This window comes from Schistocerca americana, chromosome X (assembly GCF_021461395.2).
Source record: "Schistocerca americana isolate TAMUIC-IGC-003095 chromosome X, iqSchAmer2.1, whole genome shotgun sequence".
Taxonomy (NCBI): domain Eukaryota; kingdom Metazoa; phylum Arthropoda; class Insecta; order Orthoptera; family Acrididae; genus Schistocerca; species Schistocerca americana.
The window spans coordinates 175877741-175895773 of record NC_060130.1 but is presented as its reverse complement, the minus strand read 5'-3'; positions in this window follow the sequence as shown (position 1 = coordinate 175895773).

The window sequence follows — 18033 nt, the reverse complement described above, 5'->3', positions numbered from 1 at the left end:
CAGATTTTTCTAAAATAATCAAAGAAAAAACAGATACCGATGATGTACCGCCTTCATAACTTCAGTCGTTGCATAAGTCACCGAACACATGAGAAGAAACTAGGAGTGAGCGACTAAGTGGAGCAAAGACAAGGCCACATGAAGCCTGATAGTTCCAGCTCTTCTTAGCATAAACAGAAATAAACAACATTAACGTAATATTTCGTTAAATACCATACTTTCCTTACTATTTAGGTACTTATTCTACAGTGATTTAAATTTGGAATTCGGTTTGAAACACAGCTGGAGTGACAAGAAAAACTGACGCAGCAGTCGGGTTCATCGCTTAGCAAACGGTTGGCCCCGGAAGACACTTACATTTGCTTTTGGTATAGACATCCCTCCCAGTATACGATCAGTATCACAGTATAAATGCCGGCCGCTGTGGCCGAGCTGTTCTAGGTGCTTCAGTCTGGAACCACGCGACCGCTACGGTCGCAGGTTCGAATCCTGCCTGGGGCATGGATGTGTGTTATGTCCTTAGGTTAGTTAGGTTTAAGTAGTTCTAAGTTCTAGGGGACTTATGACCTCAGATGTTAAGTCCCATGGTGCTCAGAGCCATTTGAACCATTTCTCAATTTCCCTAAGTCAAGTGTAGATATCCTTGAGAAGGGTTGCAGTATTGTCAAAATGCTAGAGCAGGCGTTTCTGGTGTAGCATGAACACCAGACGGTTTTCAATTATACAGGATGTTTCAAATCGTACGGCATATGTTAATAATCAAGTGCACTCGTCTATGCACCTGACTATATGCACACACGTTTAAACAGACATTGGTACTTATATTGTGCAACGGAGCAATCAGCCACTACTTTGAAGATATTCTGGTGTGGCTCAACCAATACACAACCGCTGTATGCCACCGTCACCCGGTTCCTATCCTTATACATGGGATAAAAAAAGTAAATCATGGATACATTTACTCAAATAGCGACTGACGTTGCCGCAATATCTGAAAAGAACAACAAAAGAGTTCGACAGGCTCATTTTCGGCGTTCTGCAGCGTTACTTACCATACATTTACAAAATTGACCCTGTTATACAACGGTGACTCCACACAGACATCTTACTTAGGTAGAAATAAGTTAAAAATCGCCATTAGCTATTTGTTATTACTTCAGAAAGACATGAAATGGCAACATTAATCATTAATGAAAATGGAAATTTCTAATAAACTTCTCATTTATTAATAATTTTATCATTTGGTCCGTGTTTGCGTAGAAAAACAGTAATATCAGTAATTGAGTACGCCTTGATGCAAAACACCTTGTTATCGTTCATTTCTTTATTATCCCAAACTCGTTTCGGCGACAAATATCACCATCATCAGTGGGTTTTTTTAATCTAAAACATGCAGAAAATGGCATGGTTGTACAAACACAGTAAAACATTATTACATCTTTACAATTCGTCTTTTGAAATACAGTTTTCGATTGATACTTTCATACTACCTTATTTATTGTATGTTTCAGCATGTTTTAAGCAATTATTGGCGCTGTTTGCGACATATATTCTGAGCTCTTTTTCTTTGCTATCGCCGTCTTTTTACTTAGAGAACATCATGTCATCTGAAACCATATGAGCGACTGTTAGTAAACAAATACTAAAAGGTGAACTTCGTATGTCAGCATTATATACTTGGGGTGTGGTTGTGTTGTGGAAACTTTTATTTGGCGTGTACCGAGCTGTTGCTTAACTATTCGCGTACTCACGTTCGTTGGATAGTATGTGGCTGCTTTTATACACAGAAAAGTTCACCTTTTGGTATTTGTTTACTAACAGCCGCTCACATGGTTGCAGATGACATGATGTTCGCTAAGTAAAAAGACGGCAACAGAAAAATATGTCGCAAACAGCGTCAATAATTGCTTAAAACATGCTGTAACATACAATAGATAAGGTAGTATGAGAGTATCAATAGAAAACTATATTTCAAAAGACGAATTGTAAAAATGTAATAAGGTTTTACTGTGTTTGTACAACCATGCCATTTTCTGCATGTTTTAGATTAAAAAACCCCACTGATGATGGTGATATTTGTCGCCTAAACTAGTTTGGGATAATAAAGAAATAAACGAATAACAAGGAGTTTTGCATCAAGGCGGACTCGATTTCTGATGTTACTGTTTCTCATTTATTAGAATAATTATTATGACAATCCCTTACATGGATGAATACAACACGAACCTTATGCTACATTTGATACTAGCATCTTATATTCGATTTCTGAATCAACAATATTCGAGAAAACATAAAAAATATTATCAATCCGTTTGTCGAATGAAACAACGACTTACTAACTATTAATCACGGATTAAACATGTGACGCGAATGTAATCAAAATGCAGTATGTTGATTTCAGTCTAATCATCACTCTGCTGCACGGTTCGTAGGAAAACCTTATCAATCACACTGCCTCTTTATAACACATAAATCCGTGAGGATGACAATAACACCGTACCTCGTATCACTTACCAGAATAAAAAGAAAGGAGCGACATTTGCTTGTCGCAATACGAGGCGCATTCAAGTTCTAAGGCCTCCGATTTTTTTTGTAATTAACTACTCACCCGAAATCGATGAAACTGGCGTTACTTCTCGACGTAATCTCCCTGCAGACGTACACATTTTTCACAACGCTGACGCCATGGTTCCATGGCAGCGGCGAAGGCTTCTTTAGGAGTCTGTTTTGACCACTGGAAAATCGCTGAGGCAATAGCAGCACGGCTGGTGAATGTGCGGCCACAGAGACTGTCTTTCATTGTTGGGAAAAGCCAAAAGTCACTAGGAGCCAGGTCAGGTGAGTAGGGAGCATGAGGAATCACTTCAAAGTTGTTATCACGAAGAAACTGTTGCGTAACGTTAGCTCGATGTGCGGGTGCGTTGTCTTGGTGAAACAGCACACGTGCAGCCCATCCCGGACGTTTTTGTTGCAGTGCAGGAAGGAATTTGTTCTTCAAAACATTTTCGTTGGATGCACCTGTTACCGTAGTGCCCTTTGGAACGCAATGTGTAAGGATTACGCCCTCGCTGTCCCAGAACATGGACACCATCACTTTTTCAGCACTGGCGGTTACCCGAAATTTTTTTGGTGGCGGTGAATCTGTGTGCTTCCATTGAGCTGACTGGCGCTTTGTTTCTGGATTGAAAAATGGCATCCACGTCTCATCCATTGTCACAACCGACGAAAAGAAAGTCCCATTAATGCTGTCATTGCATGTCAACATTGCTTGGCAACATGCCACACGGGCAGCCATGTGGTCGTCCGTCAGCATTCGTGGTACCCACCTGGATGACACTTTTCGCATTTTCAGGTCGTCATGCAGGATTGTGTACACAGAACCCACAGAAATGCCGACTCTGGGGGCGATCTGTTCAACAGTCATTCGGCGATCCCCCAAAACAATTCTCTCCACTTTCTCGATCATGTCGTCAGACCGGCTTGTGCAAGCCCGAGGTTTTTTCAGTTTGTTGTCATACGATGTTCTGCCTTCATTAAACTGTCGCACCCACGAACGCACTTTCGACACATCCATCACCACATGTCTCCTTCAACTGTCGATGAATTTCAATTGGTTTCGCACCACGCAAATTCAGAAATTGAATGATTGCACGCTGTTCAAGTAAGGAAAACGTCGCCATTTTAAGTATTTAAAACAGTTCTCATTCTCGCCGCTGGCGGTAAAATTCCATCTGCCGTATGGTGCTGCCATCTCTGGGACGTATTGACAATGAACGCAGCCTCATTTTAACGCAATGCGCATGTTTCTATCTCTTTCCAGTCCGGAGAAAAAAAATCGGAGGCCTTAGAACTTGAATGCACCTCGTAACTTCAAAAAATATAGCTCGCTCTCTTAAGATATAATACTATTGTAGTCAGTCTCAATACAGATCCCAATATTTTGCAGTCTGTTTCTCCAAAGACTGGAAGAAAAGTTATCAGACCACAATTTGTCTGATACAAATAACTTTGAAACGTCCCCTTCCGGCTCAGAGCTGCCTACCTGCACAAACAGACAGTAACAGGCTCTCGAGACGGAAAACTGCCCAGTGTCAGCCGACTCACAGTAACATGCACTGCATTACATTGTGAGAATGCTTAGGACTGCCCACGTCTGACGACAACAAACTTACTGACTCAGTAAAACAGATTTTTTTTATGGTTATTCCATCCCCCCACGCCCCATATAGGCGAATGAGCGAGGACGGGGGAGGGGGGGGGAGACTGTCAGCTGTAAAGGCTCTTCAGCCAATGGACAATAAAAAATTAAATTAGAAGAAAAACTAAGATACAGATAGACTTTAAAACCCTTTAAAGCTGAAAAATAAAATTGAATTTTTGAGGTATGTGATACATAACTTTTTGCAACGGTAGTTAGAAACAGTAATAATAAAAGGTAAAACGAAACACAAGAACCGCTCACTGAAAACATGCTGCCGTAACATTGATATTTGAAAGAAGTACTTTCCTGTCACTAGAAACTGGAAGGACATGCCATGATGTAGGATCATTTGTTGAAGGGGAAAAGGTTGGCTGGTGGAGGGGGTAGGAATGTGGCGGTGTAAGGATGGAAGAATGGTGCATTGTAACGATGCAGTAGGAATGGCTGTTGGGACAAAAGAGGGGGTGGAGTAGAGGAGGAATTGCTGACACAATAGTTGTTGGCAAAGGGGGTGGGGACAGAAAGGCGTATGTGGAAAAGGGGTAAGGAAGTGTGGAGCGAGGAGCGAGAGGAAGCCTTTTTTTTACAGAGCTGGGGTCCCTGAACACCCGCACCAACGTGGTGACCAAACCAAAATTCTACTGTCACCTCTGACAACATGTTAGTTATCTAGTAAGTGGATCACAGGATGCTGGGCTGTGTTGTTATCCGTGCGTCTGGGTAAGGCTTTGCATTAACACGGTCCATCAGGTGATAGATAGTGGACGAAATGCGAATGAGGGTATCAATTTGAAGAGCAGAGGGAAAAAAGTGCCAAGGCTCGTGCTGTGGGAAAAAAACCTCTGCGACAGTGGGATGGGTAGCAAGAGCAGTAGTGGCTTACAAGCTGCGATAGTGCATGCAAGTTTGGGTTTGTTAGTGTGGGTATCATGCATCATTACCGTGGCAGGCGATGGCGATGTATCCCGGTTTGCTGCAGCCGCTGCATTCCTGGAATAATCCGGATCGTTATATATTAGTGGGAGATGGGCCATAGATCATCTCACTGTGTGTGTGTGGCGGCGGGGGGGGGGGGGGGGAGGGGGAAGGGGGGATGGTATCTTGTCTGCATGTAGTGTACGGTACGGCTTCCCTGCGTGGTGCCAGTATTTGGCAAGTGTGTTCCAACTGGATATCCAGTAATGGTGGCCTTCATAAGGTTGATTGGGTGGGTAGGTAAATGTCAAGACAGGGTTGATGATCTGGGAGAGGGAGATGCTTGAAGTTTCGTTGGGTGTGCTTATAGACGGTGTGTAAGTCGAGGGTAGGTGAGATGTGTTGTCAAAGGCACGGCAGCATATGAGGATTGGAAAGTAGATGGGAAACGATAGGATTACTGGAGTCGAGTTTACAGATAGTGTAGAGTATTCGGACTTGTTCAGAGGCGGGAATGAGATGAGTTGATAGAAGATCCTTGTGAGGGAAGGTAAACGGATGTGGAAAGAGATCGGAGAGCATGGCGTTCGAGGGACATCCATGCAACATTTGCGTAGCAAAGGATGGGGCAGATTAGAGGTTTGTAAGTGTGAAGGACAGTGGAGGAGCGTACTTCCCAACCTCGATCGGTTAGTAGTTTTAGTCTACTGTGGGCTTTTTGTTGGATAATTATTAGTTGAGGTTTCCAAGTTAGTGGCCGTCGAAGGTTAGTAAAAGGTATTTTGGTGTGTTAGTTAGCTGGATGGGACGGTCATGAATGGTGGGGTAAAAATCGTGGAGACGGAAGGTGCTGGTGCTGAATTCTATAATTATTGCGTACAACTGCCTTTCCTTCTACCTTTCAAACTCGACGTCTCATGTGACACGACCACGCCCTAGCCATTAATTACCCGAGCTGGCGTCTCTACAGGCCACATTACTTGTGTGAAATACTTCCTCCGTAGCTGAGATAAATATCAAAATAAATCGACGTGCAATCGGAAAGTTAAGGCGAAGAGCCCGTAATAGACGTGGAACATTCGTGTTCTATAATAAAGGTGGCTGAATCAACAGACTGCTTTAAACAGTCTTTGCAGCAGACGTCTAAGGGTGATAGATCACGTCATGGGGAACAACTTTTGTCAGGGACAAAATATCCGCTGAAGCTTCCAGGCCTCAATAGGCGTCTTTTGTTGTGGTATAGGCGCCTGAGAGGCAGCAGAGCGTAGGCAGTCTGTAGCATACGGACGCAGTGTTGTTGTTGTTGTTGTTGTTGTTGTGGTCTTTAGTCCAGAGACTGGTTTGATGCAGCTCTCCATGCTACTCTATCCTGTGCAAGCTTCTTCATTTCCCAGTACCTACTGCAATCTACATCCTTCCGAATATGTTTAGTGTATTCATCTCTTGGTCTCCCTCTACACTTTTTACTCAGTGTATGTTGCCTATAATCAAGTGATATGTCCCACGTGAAAGGTGGTAGGCCAAGTTCCTGATCTCTTCCTCCACTTCGAGACACGCTTTCTTAGAGTTTTCTTGTTGAAAAGTACTCTATCAACATACTGACGTAGGTAGGATGCAAATGCAGCATACCTAGATAGTAGACCCTGCCAGTTCAGCGAAATGTCATCCTCCCAGAGTCAACGAATCCAATAAAAAAAAAACGCGAAGGTCGCTGGACAGCTAGAGAAAATATTTTGTCTCTAAGAAAAGTAGTTCCCATGGTGTGATCTGTTATCCATAGAGTTTGATGCGAAGGCTTTTCAGCATCTGTATATGTCAAACTTTTCAGAGCGTAAGGATGAAAATACACTACATATACTACATCTACATTTATACTCCGCAAGCCACCCAACGGTGTGTGACGGAGGGCACTTTACGTGCCACTGTCATTACCTCCCTTTCCTATTCCAGTCGCGTATGGTTCGCGGGAAGAACGACTGTCTGGAAGCCTCCGTGCGCGCTCTAATCTCTCTAATTTTACATTCGTGATCTGCTCTGGAGGTATAAGTAGGGGGAAGCAATATATTCGATACCACATCCAGAAACGCACCCTCTCGAAACCTGGACAGCAAGCTACTCCGCGATGCAGAGCGCCTCTCTTGCAGAGTCTGCCACTTGAGTTTGTAAAACATCTCCGTAACGCTATCACGGTTACCAAATAACCCTGTGACGAAACGCGCCGCTCTTCTTTGGATCTTCTCTATCTCCTCCGTCAACCCGATCTGGTACGGATCCCACACTGATGAGCAATACTCAAGTATAGGTCGAACGAGTGTTTTGTAAGCCACCTCCTTTGTTGATGGACTACATTTTCTAAGGACTCTCCCAATGAATCTCAACACGGCACCCGCCTTACCAACAATAAATTTTATATGATCATTCCACTTCAAATCGTTCCGCACGCATACTCCCAGATATTTTACAGAAGTGACTGCTACCAGTGTTTGTTCCGCTATCATATAATCATACAATAAAGGATCCTTCTTTCTATTTATTCGCAATACATTACATTTGTCTATGTTAAGGGTCAGTTGCCACTCCCTGCACCAAGTGCCTATCCGCTGCAGATCTTCCTGCATTTCGCTACAATTTTCTAATGCTGCAACTTCTCTGTATACTACAGCATCATCCGCGAAAAGCCGCATGGAACTTCCGACACTATCTACTAGGTCATTTACATATACTGTGAAAAGCAATGGTCCAATAACACTCCCCTGTGGCACGCCAGAGGTTACTTTAACGTCTGTAGACGTCTCTCCATTGATAACAACATGCTGTGTTCTGTTTGCTGAAAATTCTTCAATCCAGCCACACAGCTGGTCTGATATTCCGTAGGCTCTTACTTTGTTTATCAGGCGACAGTGCGGAACTGTATCGAACGCCTTCCGGAAGTCAAGAAAAACAGCATCTACCTGGGAGCCTGTATCTAATATTTTCTGGGTCTCATGAACAAATAAAGCGAGTTGGGTCTCACACGATCGCTGTGCCTTCACTACTGGCCATTACAATTGCTACACCACGAAGAAATGCAGATGATAAACGGGTATTCATTGGACAAATGTATTATGCTAGAACTGACATGTGATTACATTTTCACGCAATTTGGGTGCATAGATCCTGAGGAATCTGTATCCAGAACAACCACCTCTGGCCAAATAACGGCCTAGATACGCCTGGGGATTGAGTCAAACAGAGCTTGGATGGGGTGTACAGGTACAGCTGCCCATGCAGCTTCAACACGATACCCCAGTTCATCAAGAGTAATGACTGGCGTATTGTGACGAGCCAGTTGCTCGGCCACCATTGACCTGACGTTTTCTATTGGTGAGAGATCTGGAGAATGTGTTGGTCAGGGCAGCAGTCGAACATTTTCTGTATCCAGAAAGGCCCGTATAAGACCTGCAACATACGGTCGTGCATTATCCTGCTGAAATGTAGGGTTTCGCAGGGATCGAATGAAGGGTAGAGCCACGGGTCGTAACACATCTGAAATGTAACGTCCACTGTTCAAAGTGCCGTCAATGCGAACAAGAAGTGACCGAGACGTGTAACCATTGGCACCCCATACCATCACGCCGGGTGATACGCCAGTATGGCGATGACGAATACACGCTTCCAATGTGCCTTCACCGCGATGTCGCCAAACACGGATGCGACCATCATGATGCTGTAAACAGAACCTGGATTCTTCCGAAAAAATGACGTTTTGCCATTCGTGCACCCAGGTTCGTCGTTGAGTACACCATCGCAGGCGCTCCTGTCTGTGATGCAGCGTCGAGGGTAACTGTAGCCATGGTTTCCGAGCTGATAGCCCATGCAGCTGCGAACGTCGTCGAACTGTTCGTGTGGATGGTCGTTATCTTGCAAACGTCCCCATCTGTTGACTCAGGGATCGAAACGTGGCTGCACGATCCGTTACAGCCATGCGGAGAAGATGCCTGTCATCTCGACTGCTAGTGATACGAAGCCTTTGGGATCCAGCACGGCGTTCCGTATTACCCTCCTAAACCCACCGATTCCATATTCTGGTAACAGTCATTGGATCTCGACCAACGCGAGCAGCAATGTCGCGATACGATAAACCGCAATCGCGATAGGCTACAATCCGACCTTTATCAAAGTCTGTAACGTGATGATACGCATTTCTCCTCCTTACACGAGGCATCACAACAACGTTTCACCAGGCAACACCGGTCAACTGCTGTTTGTGTATGAGAAATCATTTGGAAACTTTCCTCATGTCAGCACGTTGTAGGTGTCGCCACCGGCGCCAACCTTGTGTGAATGCTCTGAGAAGCTTTTATGACAGCATCTTCTTCCTGTCGGTTAAATTTCGCGCCTGTAGCACGTCATCTTCGTGGTGTAGCAGTTTTAATGACCAGTAGTGTAACAGCAGAGAAAGGTCCTAATAAGGAGGCAACAATAAAAAGAGAATTTGAAATGGGGAAGAAGAGATTGGGCGAATGAGTATGTACAGTCTGTAGCAGCAGTGCTGAACGGTGGAGAGGCTAAATATTTAATACTGGTGGGTACCCGAGGAATTGAACAGTCTGACGCGGAACGTTGCGAAGTGGACGTGGTTGGCATAATGCAGGACCAGCAGAGCGAGTCATCACGGTTTTGAAATTTAAATTTCGAAGCGTGGAGTGTGCATACGAGGGACTTACGGAGTTAGGGTTTAATGCAACGTGCGCTTGTTTGCCAATGGCATGGCGTCAACTTTCCATATGCCAAAGTGTGAAAAATGTTTGGTGCTGTGTCTTAGACCAAGCTAGGCAAAGCACTTCGTCCAGGAACCGAACTGTGCCGTGTTTGGTAATCTGGATACAAACTGCATTGTTTTTTCTTAATTTTGAGCTTGTGAATTTGTGTCACTCTTATTCACTGGAGATCTGAGTTCATTTATTGTAACCACTGGAAATTGGGCTTAAAGCGACAAGGGAAGTAGCTAATCTTTCTCAGTGGTCGTATTATGAATTATTTCAGCACACGCATGTAGCAACAATGCAAAGAAGACGGGTTAGGCTTACAAACGTAATTATTCGAGTATAGCGGTGCAGGAGATCAATGCAGACGCGGCAATAAAACTTTTTTTTTTCTTCCTGACGTGGTGTATACATGCCCCTTAGCAAAGTTGTGTGTTTCTGAGAGTTTCTAAATCAAGTTGACGTTTGCAGCGAACGTTTTCCACAACGGTGAAAGAAGGAACGTTGAAGTTTCTACCTAGCGTCAGATCTTTCATCAACGGTAGTACCCTTACTGCACATAACACTTCTTAATTCGCCTATGTCGCTATAGTTACTACAAAGCAACCTCTTTTAGCCACTTTATGTAGTTATCTTCAGGCCCTATAGTACTTACAACAGAGACTCAGCACACTTTTATAATCAAAAATTGCAATCCAACAAAATGCAAGACAACTTGTGATTAAACAAATGCACCGTAACGAGTTGCTCCTGTGACTATACGAGGGCCACTCCAAAAGAAATGCACACAATTTTTTAAAAATACAGTTTTCATTCTGCATGTGTGAAAGTTTTACAGCGTGTAGATACATCCTTACCGCTTGTTTTAAAACTTAGTTCAACCTGTTCCCGTGAGTGGCACCGTCACAGCATGTCTTCAAGATGGCTGTTACACTTGACGTTCGACAGAAGCAACGTGCTGTCATAGACTTCCTGTGCTTTGAAAACGAGATAGTGGGAAACATCCACAAGAGGTTGCAAACGGTGTATGGAGATGCTGCTGTCGATCGCAGTACAGTTAGTCGGTGGGCAAGCACGTTACGTGATGAAAGCGGGCGCGGCAATATTGAGGATTGTCCTCGCAGCGGCAGGCCTCGTACTGCACACACTCCAGACAATGTGCAGAGAGTTAACGAATTGGTGACTGCTGACAGACGCATCACAGTGAACAGTGAACAGTCACGCTACGTTGGGATAGGGGAAGGAAGTGTTTGCAGAATACTAAAAGTGTTGGCGTTAAAAAAGGTTTGTGCCACGTGGGTTCTCAGGATGTTGACAGTGGCCCACAAAGAAACAAGAAAAACGGTATCCAGCGAACTTTTTGAACGGTACGAGAATGGTGGAGATGAATTTCTTGGAAGAATTGTGACAGATGATGAAACATGGCTCCATCATTTTCACCAGAGACGAAGAGGCAATCAATGGAGTGGCATCATGCAAATTCACCCAAGAAAAAGAATTCAAAACCACACCTTCTGCTGGAAATGTTATAGCTACGGTGCTTTTCGACTCCGAAGGACTCTTGCTTGTGGACATCGTACCAAGTGGAACCACCAAAAATTCTGATACTTATGTGACGACACTGAAGAAACTTCAAGCTCGACTGAGTCGTGTTCGACCACATCGGCAAATGCAGGATGTTTTGCTGTTGCACGAAAATGCACAGCCACATGTCAGTCAAACAACCATGGAAGCGATCACAAAACTAGGATGGACAACACTGAAACACCCGCCTTACAATCCTGACCTGGCTCCATGTGACTATCATCTCTTTGGGAAACTGAATGACTCTCTTCGTGGAACAAGGTTTGAAGATGATGACTCCCTTGTGCACGCTGCCAAACTGTGGCTCCTACAGGTAGGTCCAGAATTTTACCGTGCGGGTATACGGGCGCTGGTTCCAAGATGGCGTAAGGCAGTTGAGAGGGATGGAAATTATGTGTAGAAACGAAAATATTGTTCCTAAGGGATGTATCTACACACTGTAAAACCTTCAAGCATTTAGATTAAAAGATGGATTAAAAAAATAGTGTGCATTTCTTTTACAGTGACCCTCGTAGTATGGCCTGAAGATGACCGAATGAAACTGTTGGAAACCAGCTGCTTTGTAATAATTCAAACGATCTAGACACATTAAGAAGTTTCAAGCATTATACGGTGATCGCGAACTGCTTAATTTAGCCATCTTCAGTTTCATGGTATTCTTATCTGCCAATAAAGTAGTTGGGTGTCATTAAATTATACATTAGTGAGTATCTGAACAGCTCACTATACTTGACGTGCACAATATTTCAAAGACACCGCACGTAAAACTGGATATGTGTTGAAGATGTAGTGTGCACTGAGCGTGGTGTTACGACAGGATATCAATAAATCTAACATTTGTCAAACATAAGAGGACTTGAAAAAATTAGCGTCCTGCTCGACCACCAGTGTTATCAGTCGTCAATATAATCACAACTTTCTCCGTTAACAACCTGAGCGGACGAATCCTATCCGATCGCACTCTTATATGCTTTACTTGAGCAAGAACTATGGGTAATATTGCCCTACACAGAGCTATATCACTGCTACAGCTACAAATGTTTTGAATTAGGGAAGGATAGTGTACGTGGAAACTCACAGTATCTTTTGATCGGTATTTTGATTCGGGGAGTGCTGTACAGTACAATAAAGCTATTTGGAATATATTGTTATTTATTCAGGAACATAATTTTATGGTGAGTCAAGTGTTATATATTTTTATTTATGTATCATGTGGACTGTTAACCATGCTTCGTTGGTAGTGGGCCATCCTGTACCTTGAAACGGAAGGTCTCTTGCCACGGAACATGTTATATTTCCAAAAAGAACCGAGTTTCTGTAATGTCTTAACTATTTTACTTATATTGAAAATGAAAATTTATGTTGCTTTCCAATAGCTTCTGTTTCAAAATTTATGTAACTTGCAACTGGTTTTCGATAAATCTTATACTTAATTTGGTTTCACTTACTCTCTGTTGATGTGTAATAGAGCAATAATGTATCGGATATATTATTAAGTACAGTATTGACAAGATTTTTGTGACTGCGCTTTTAAACTGCACTCGAATATCTGTTCCTAGGTACATGACTGTGTTGTACATTAGAACATGTTTTTACATTTGGAAAAAATTTAATTTACTGAAATTATGTTTGTAATAGAAACTTTGGCAATTTTTTAAGTTTAACTGTTAGAGAAACAAGTGGATTATGATCATTTTTCTTCATTAAGTGGTACATCTGGTTTCTTTTTTCCTTCTTCATACCCAGGTAAAGAGAGCGATTGAACTTGTTAGCTTATTCTGACAACTTTCTGTCCTTCTCCTCTTCCCAAAATATCTTCATGAATGCACTGCGTTGTTTTCTGGGTTCCTCTGTCCACTGTTTCCCAGTGGACTTTCAGTTTTTCCTACGAAAGTGTGATTTGAAACTAGGATTTCAAAGACTTTGCGTTCCCTAATAGTCTCTTGCGTGGCGTTAATTTCTCGTAAGGCCTGATTAATTTCTTCTTACCAAGTAATTTTCACCTATTTTAAATTGATTGTGTAAAGTAGTTTGTTAGTTAATCTAGTATTGTAGATTCAGAAAATGTTACCATAGAACTTCAAGCATATCCTATTGCTCTATATAGGTCTATAGTTGTTCTTTTAATCTATATGCCATTTATATTACTGGGACCATAAATTTTTCTGAGAACTTTTCGCTCTTGCCTTCCAGCGTCGTCAGCTTTCTGTGGCCGCCTAGAGACGTAGTTTCTGAGCAATATACTGCTTCAAGTGTAACAGCTTGTTTCATACTGGGAGCTATCACTCGTTACTGCAGTTGATGATGTCGTGTGACTAGGGCCTCCCGTCGGGTAGACCGGTCCCCGGGTGCAAGTCATTCGATTTGACACCACTTCGGCTACTTGCGCGTCGATGGGGATGAAATGATGATGAATACGACAGCACAACACTCAACCCTGAGCGGAGAAAATCTGCGACCCAACCGGGAATCGGACCCGGGCTTGTAGGACTGACATTCTGTCGCGCTGACCACTCAGCCAATAAACTGCGGTTGGTGAAGTCAAGAACTCGGCCGTGGCGTTCCTCCTGCCGGTTGCTCAGGCGGGAAGAAATGACCCTCTCGCGCCTTCGGATTGGGCACTGTCCTCTCACACATAGCTTTCTATTACGGCGGGAGGATCCCCCGCTTTGTGATGCTTGTGGTGTGCACATCTCTGTCCGCCACATTTTAACAGACTGCATTTAACACCGTGATGGAAGGGCAGAAACACAAGTTGATGGGGATCTGCCCTGTGTTTTAGCTAATGATGAGACGTGTGTGAGTAGGGTTTTAAAGTTTTGTGATGTGTCTGGACTCTGGCCTATACTTTTAGGCTAGAGGTTTTAGTGTATTGCACAGTGGCTGGCTCCTCCCTTTCTCCTTGTGGTCAGCCAGCCACTTCCATCTGCTATATTGTTTTATCTCCCTCTACCACTTTCTTCCTTTGTTGTCCATGTTTTACTGCTAGCGGCATGCTTCGTCCCACGCTTTGGTGTGGGTAAACCCATATTTTTCCAAGCTTGTTACCTGTGTTTTACGTTCTGTTTTATCTTGCTGTTCTGAGTCTTTTCTTGACACCCGTCTCAATCTGTTACTGAGCGGGCGCTGAAGGCCTTTCCATCGTGCGCCCATACAACCCTCTCCATCCAGCCATCCACCCGCACTCAGATACCCGGGGTGGACGTTACTGCAGTGATTCCATGGTATTCTGTACTGTTTCTTGAATTTTGTGGCCCTTTCTAAATTGGTTTCACTGTCCATGTCGTGCTACGAGTCCTCCGATAAATTTCGATTGGAGTGGGGATCTTCTGATACCCTGAGGTAAATTTTCCATCAAGTGAATCTTCTCATATCATATTTGGATGTCTGTATTCCGTGATATCTCGTGTAACTTCTCCATGGCTTACTTACTTCCTTCACAAGTGTTGGTGAAGATAGGTAGATCGTCAGCAGAAGCTAGCCACTTCACTTTGATTCTCTGTCTCGCAGGGCCAATACAGTTTGTTCGATTTCTTACCTGCATTCTGTGATTACTTTGTCTATCTTTATGTTAAACAGAAGTGGTGTGAGGCATCTCCTTGTCGAACTCCTGTACATACATCAAAAGGCTCAGATATTTCACCAAGGAACTTCACTTGAGAGATTGTGTCTGTGACTGTCTGGCAGATTGGTTCTCTAGTCTTCCGTCTCTACCCTGAGCTGTCCTATAGCGTCAAAAACAGTTTGTCTGTCAACAGTGTCATACGCCTTCTTAGCATTCGCAAAGGTGACAAACTTGTTGGTACTTCGACGTATCCTTAATATTGTCTCCAAACACTAACTCTGCTTAGCGGATGATTTACCTTTCCTGATGACTGCCTGATACTCACCACTGAAATGATCTGTTCGCTGTTCAACTGTGTTTAAGACAGCTTGGAGTAAAACCTTGTATATAATTGTCAGAAGACATAGCCCTCTGTAATTGCTGGGGCCTGCTATATCACATTTTTGATACAACCGATGTAAAATAGCTTTCTTATAGTCCTTGAAGTTCTTTGGAATCGGTTCAGTTCTCCAAATTTCTGTTAAGAGTACATGAACTCTACTTATGATGTCATTTCATTCACTAAGAGTCCACGTTTTTCGCGATGAATTGTTTCCGAGGTTGATTTTGTATCTTCAGGAAATGTTTGATGTCCATTCCAGTGATACCATTTTATGATTCGCTCATCGACAGCTTCATCGCATATCGTTTCCCACCATCTGTCTTTACGATTCCTGGGTGTGTGTCTTAATTTCATTGCTAATATCCGTAATGCGTTGCGAGGATCTGGCTAGTGCTTGGGATTTTGTTCGTGTCTGTCACGAGCGAAAGACTCAGTGTTCCTCAGGCAATCCGTATCAGCTCTTGGAAATCGGTTGCCCTTAGATCTGAATCTGTTTGGTTGAAAGCTAATTTTGATTTGTGTTGTGTAGTGATCCCAATCAACATTCCTTTCCGTGCTCGGGCATTTGAATCTCATGCATATTCCCGTAATAATGGGTAAAGTAATCTCCAGGGATGATAGAGAAGGGTAATTCTATCCATTTAAGGTAAGGGACCTCGTCGGGAAACGACAGAGTCCAAAGTTATAAGCGAAAATCGTTCTGATACCTCTGAAAGTGAAATACATGTACCGGTTGTGTTAGGGTAGGTACCTTTCAGAGGTCATAATGTGGACCAAACCAAAAAAGAATGTATAGTAAACATGGAATTTGAAATGCATACTTTAAAAGCTTTTTGCACTTGTTTATCTTCGACACTGTGAGACACATCTTTTCTACTACAAGCTCTTTGGTTTCCATATTTTTGGAGGAGATAATAGTATGGACCAAAAGAAGACAAAAGTGTCCAGCAAATATAGGCTCTAAAATGTATACTTTAAGAGGTATGGGCACTTGTTCAGTGCATCTAGTTCGGCGAGGTGTATCCAGGACCATCACATAAGGTGGGACAAATAAATAAAAATAAAAATCTAAAAAGATTCCCTCATATATAGGTAGCCATCGGATTCACAATTAATAGTTCTCAATCACTGCTGGGAGTGGCTGTTGGCGGTAATCAGGTTCAATGCACACATCTGACTGAGAGCCAGAATTTAAACTAACCCCAGTAAATTTAAAAATCGAGAAACAAATAGAAATTCCACACACACGAAAATATTCATTACCCTCAGAGATTTGAGTTCTATCTTTTAAACTATTGCATGTCCCAATAATATCAAATTAAGGGACACATGGTCAGCTGAGGGCCAAAATTTGAACCATCACTGACAAAGAGAACTCCATCAAGGCCCAAGAAAGCACAGCTTAGTAAACAGCACTTGAGTATGCGGGCTTTCAAACAAGGAAATTAAATGAAGGTGTGGTGGTGGCCCTCAACTACGCACCTTCCGACTCAGTGTTTAAATATTAAAAGTTTTGGCTGGTTTCATTGTGTAGGGGCTGGGATACGTAGTTCCTGCATTACAAGCCAAATACTGCTGAGTCTACAGTATACAATATGAATACACACATGACTGTAATGGTCGAAGTTCCTATCACTCGGCAATTGCGAATTTTGAACGTAACATAGACTTTTATAAATGAAAGATTGCAATTAAATAAAATCTGCAGGTAGGTTCTAGCATTTGTAGACTTAGAGAAAGCTTTTGACAATGTTAACTGGAATACTCTCTTTCAAATTCTGAAGGTGGCAGGGGTAAAATACAGGGAGCGAAAGGCTATTTACAATTTGTACAGAAACCAGATGGCAGTTATAAGAGTCGAGGGGCATGAAAGGGAAGCAGTGGTTGGGAAAGGAGTGAGAAAGGGTTGTAGCCTTTCCCCTATGTTATTCAATCTGTATATTGAGCAAGCAGTAAATGAAACAAAAGAAAAATTCGGAGTAGGCATTAAAATTCATGGAGAAGAAGTAAAAACTTTGAGGTTCGCCGATGACATTGTAATTCTGTCAGAGACAGCAAAGGACTTGGAAGAGCAGTTGAACGGAATGGACAGTGTCTTGAAAGGAGGATATAAGATGAACATCAACAAAAGCAAAACGAGGATAATGGAATGTAGTCAAATTAAGTCGGGTGATGCTGAGGGAATTAGATTAGGAAATGAGACACTTAAAGTAGTAAAGGAGTTTTTCTATTTAGGGAGTAAAATAACCGATGATGGTCGAAGTAGAGAGGATATAAAATGTAGACTGGCAATGGCAAGGAAGGCGTTTCTCAAGAAGAGAAATTTGTTAACATCGAGTATAGATTTAAGTGTCAGGAAGTCGTTTCTGAAAGTATTTGTATGGAGTGTAGCCATGTATGGAAGTGAAACATGGACGATAACTAGTTTGGAGAAGAAGAGAATAGAAGCTTTCGAAATGTGGTGCTACAGAAGAATGCTGAAGATAAGGTGGGTAGATCACGTAACTAATGAGGAGGTATTGAGTAGGATGGGGGAGAAGAGAAGTTTGTGGCACAACTTGACTAGAAGAAGGGATCGGTTGGTAGGACATGTTTTGAGGCATCGAGGGATCACAAATTTTACATTGGAGGGCACCGTGGA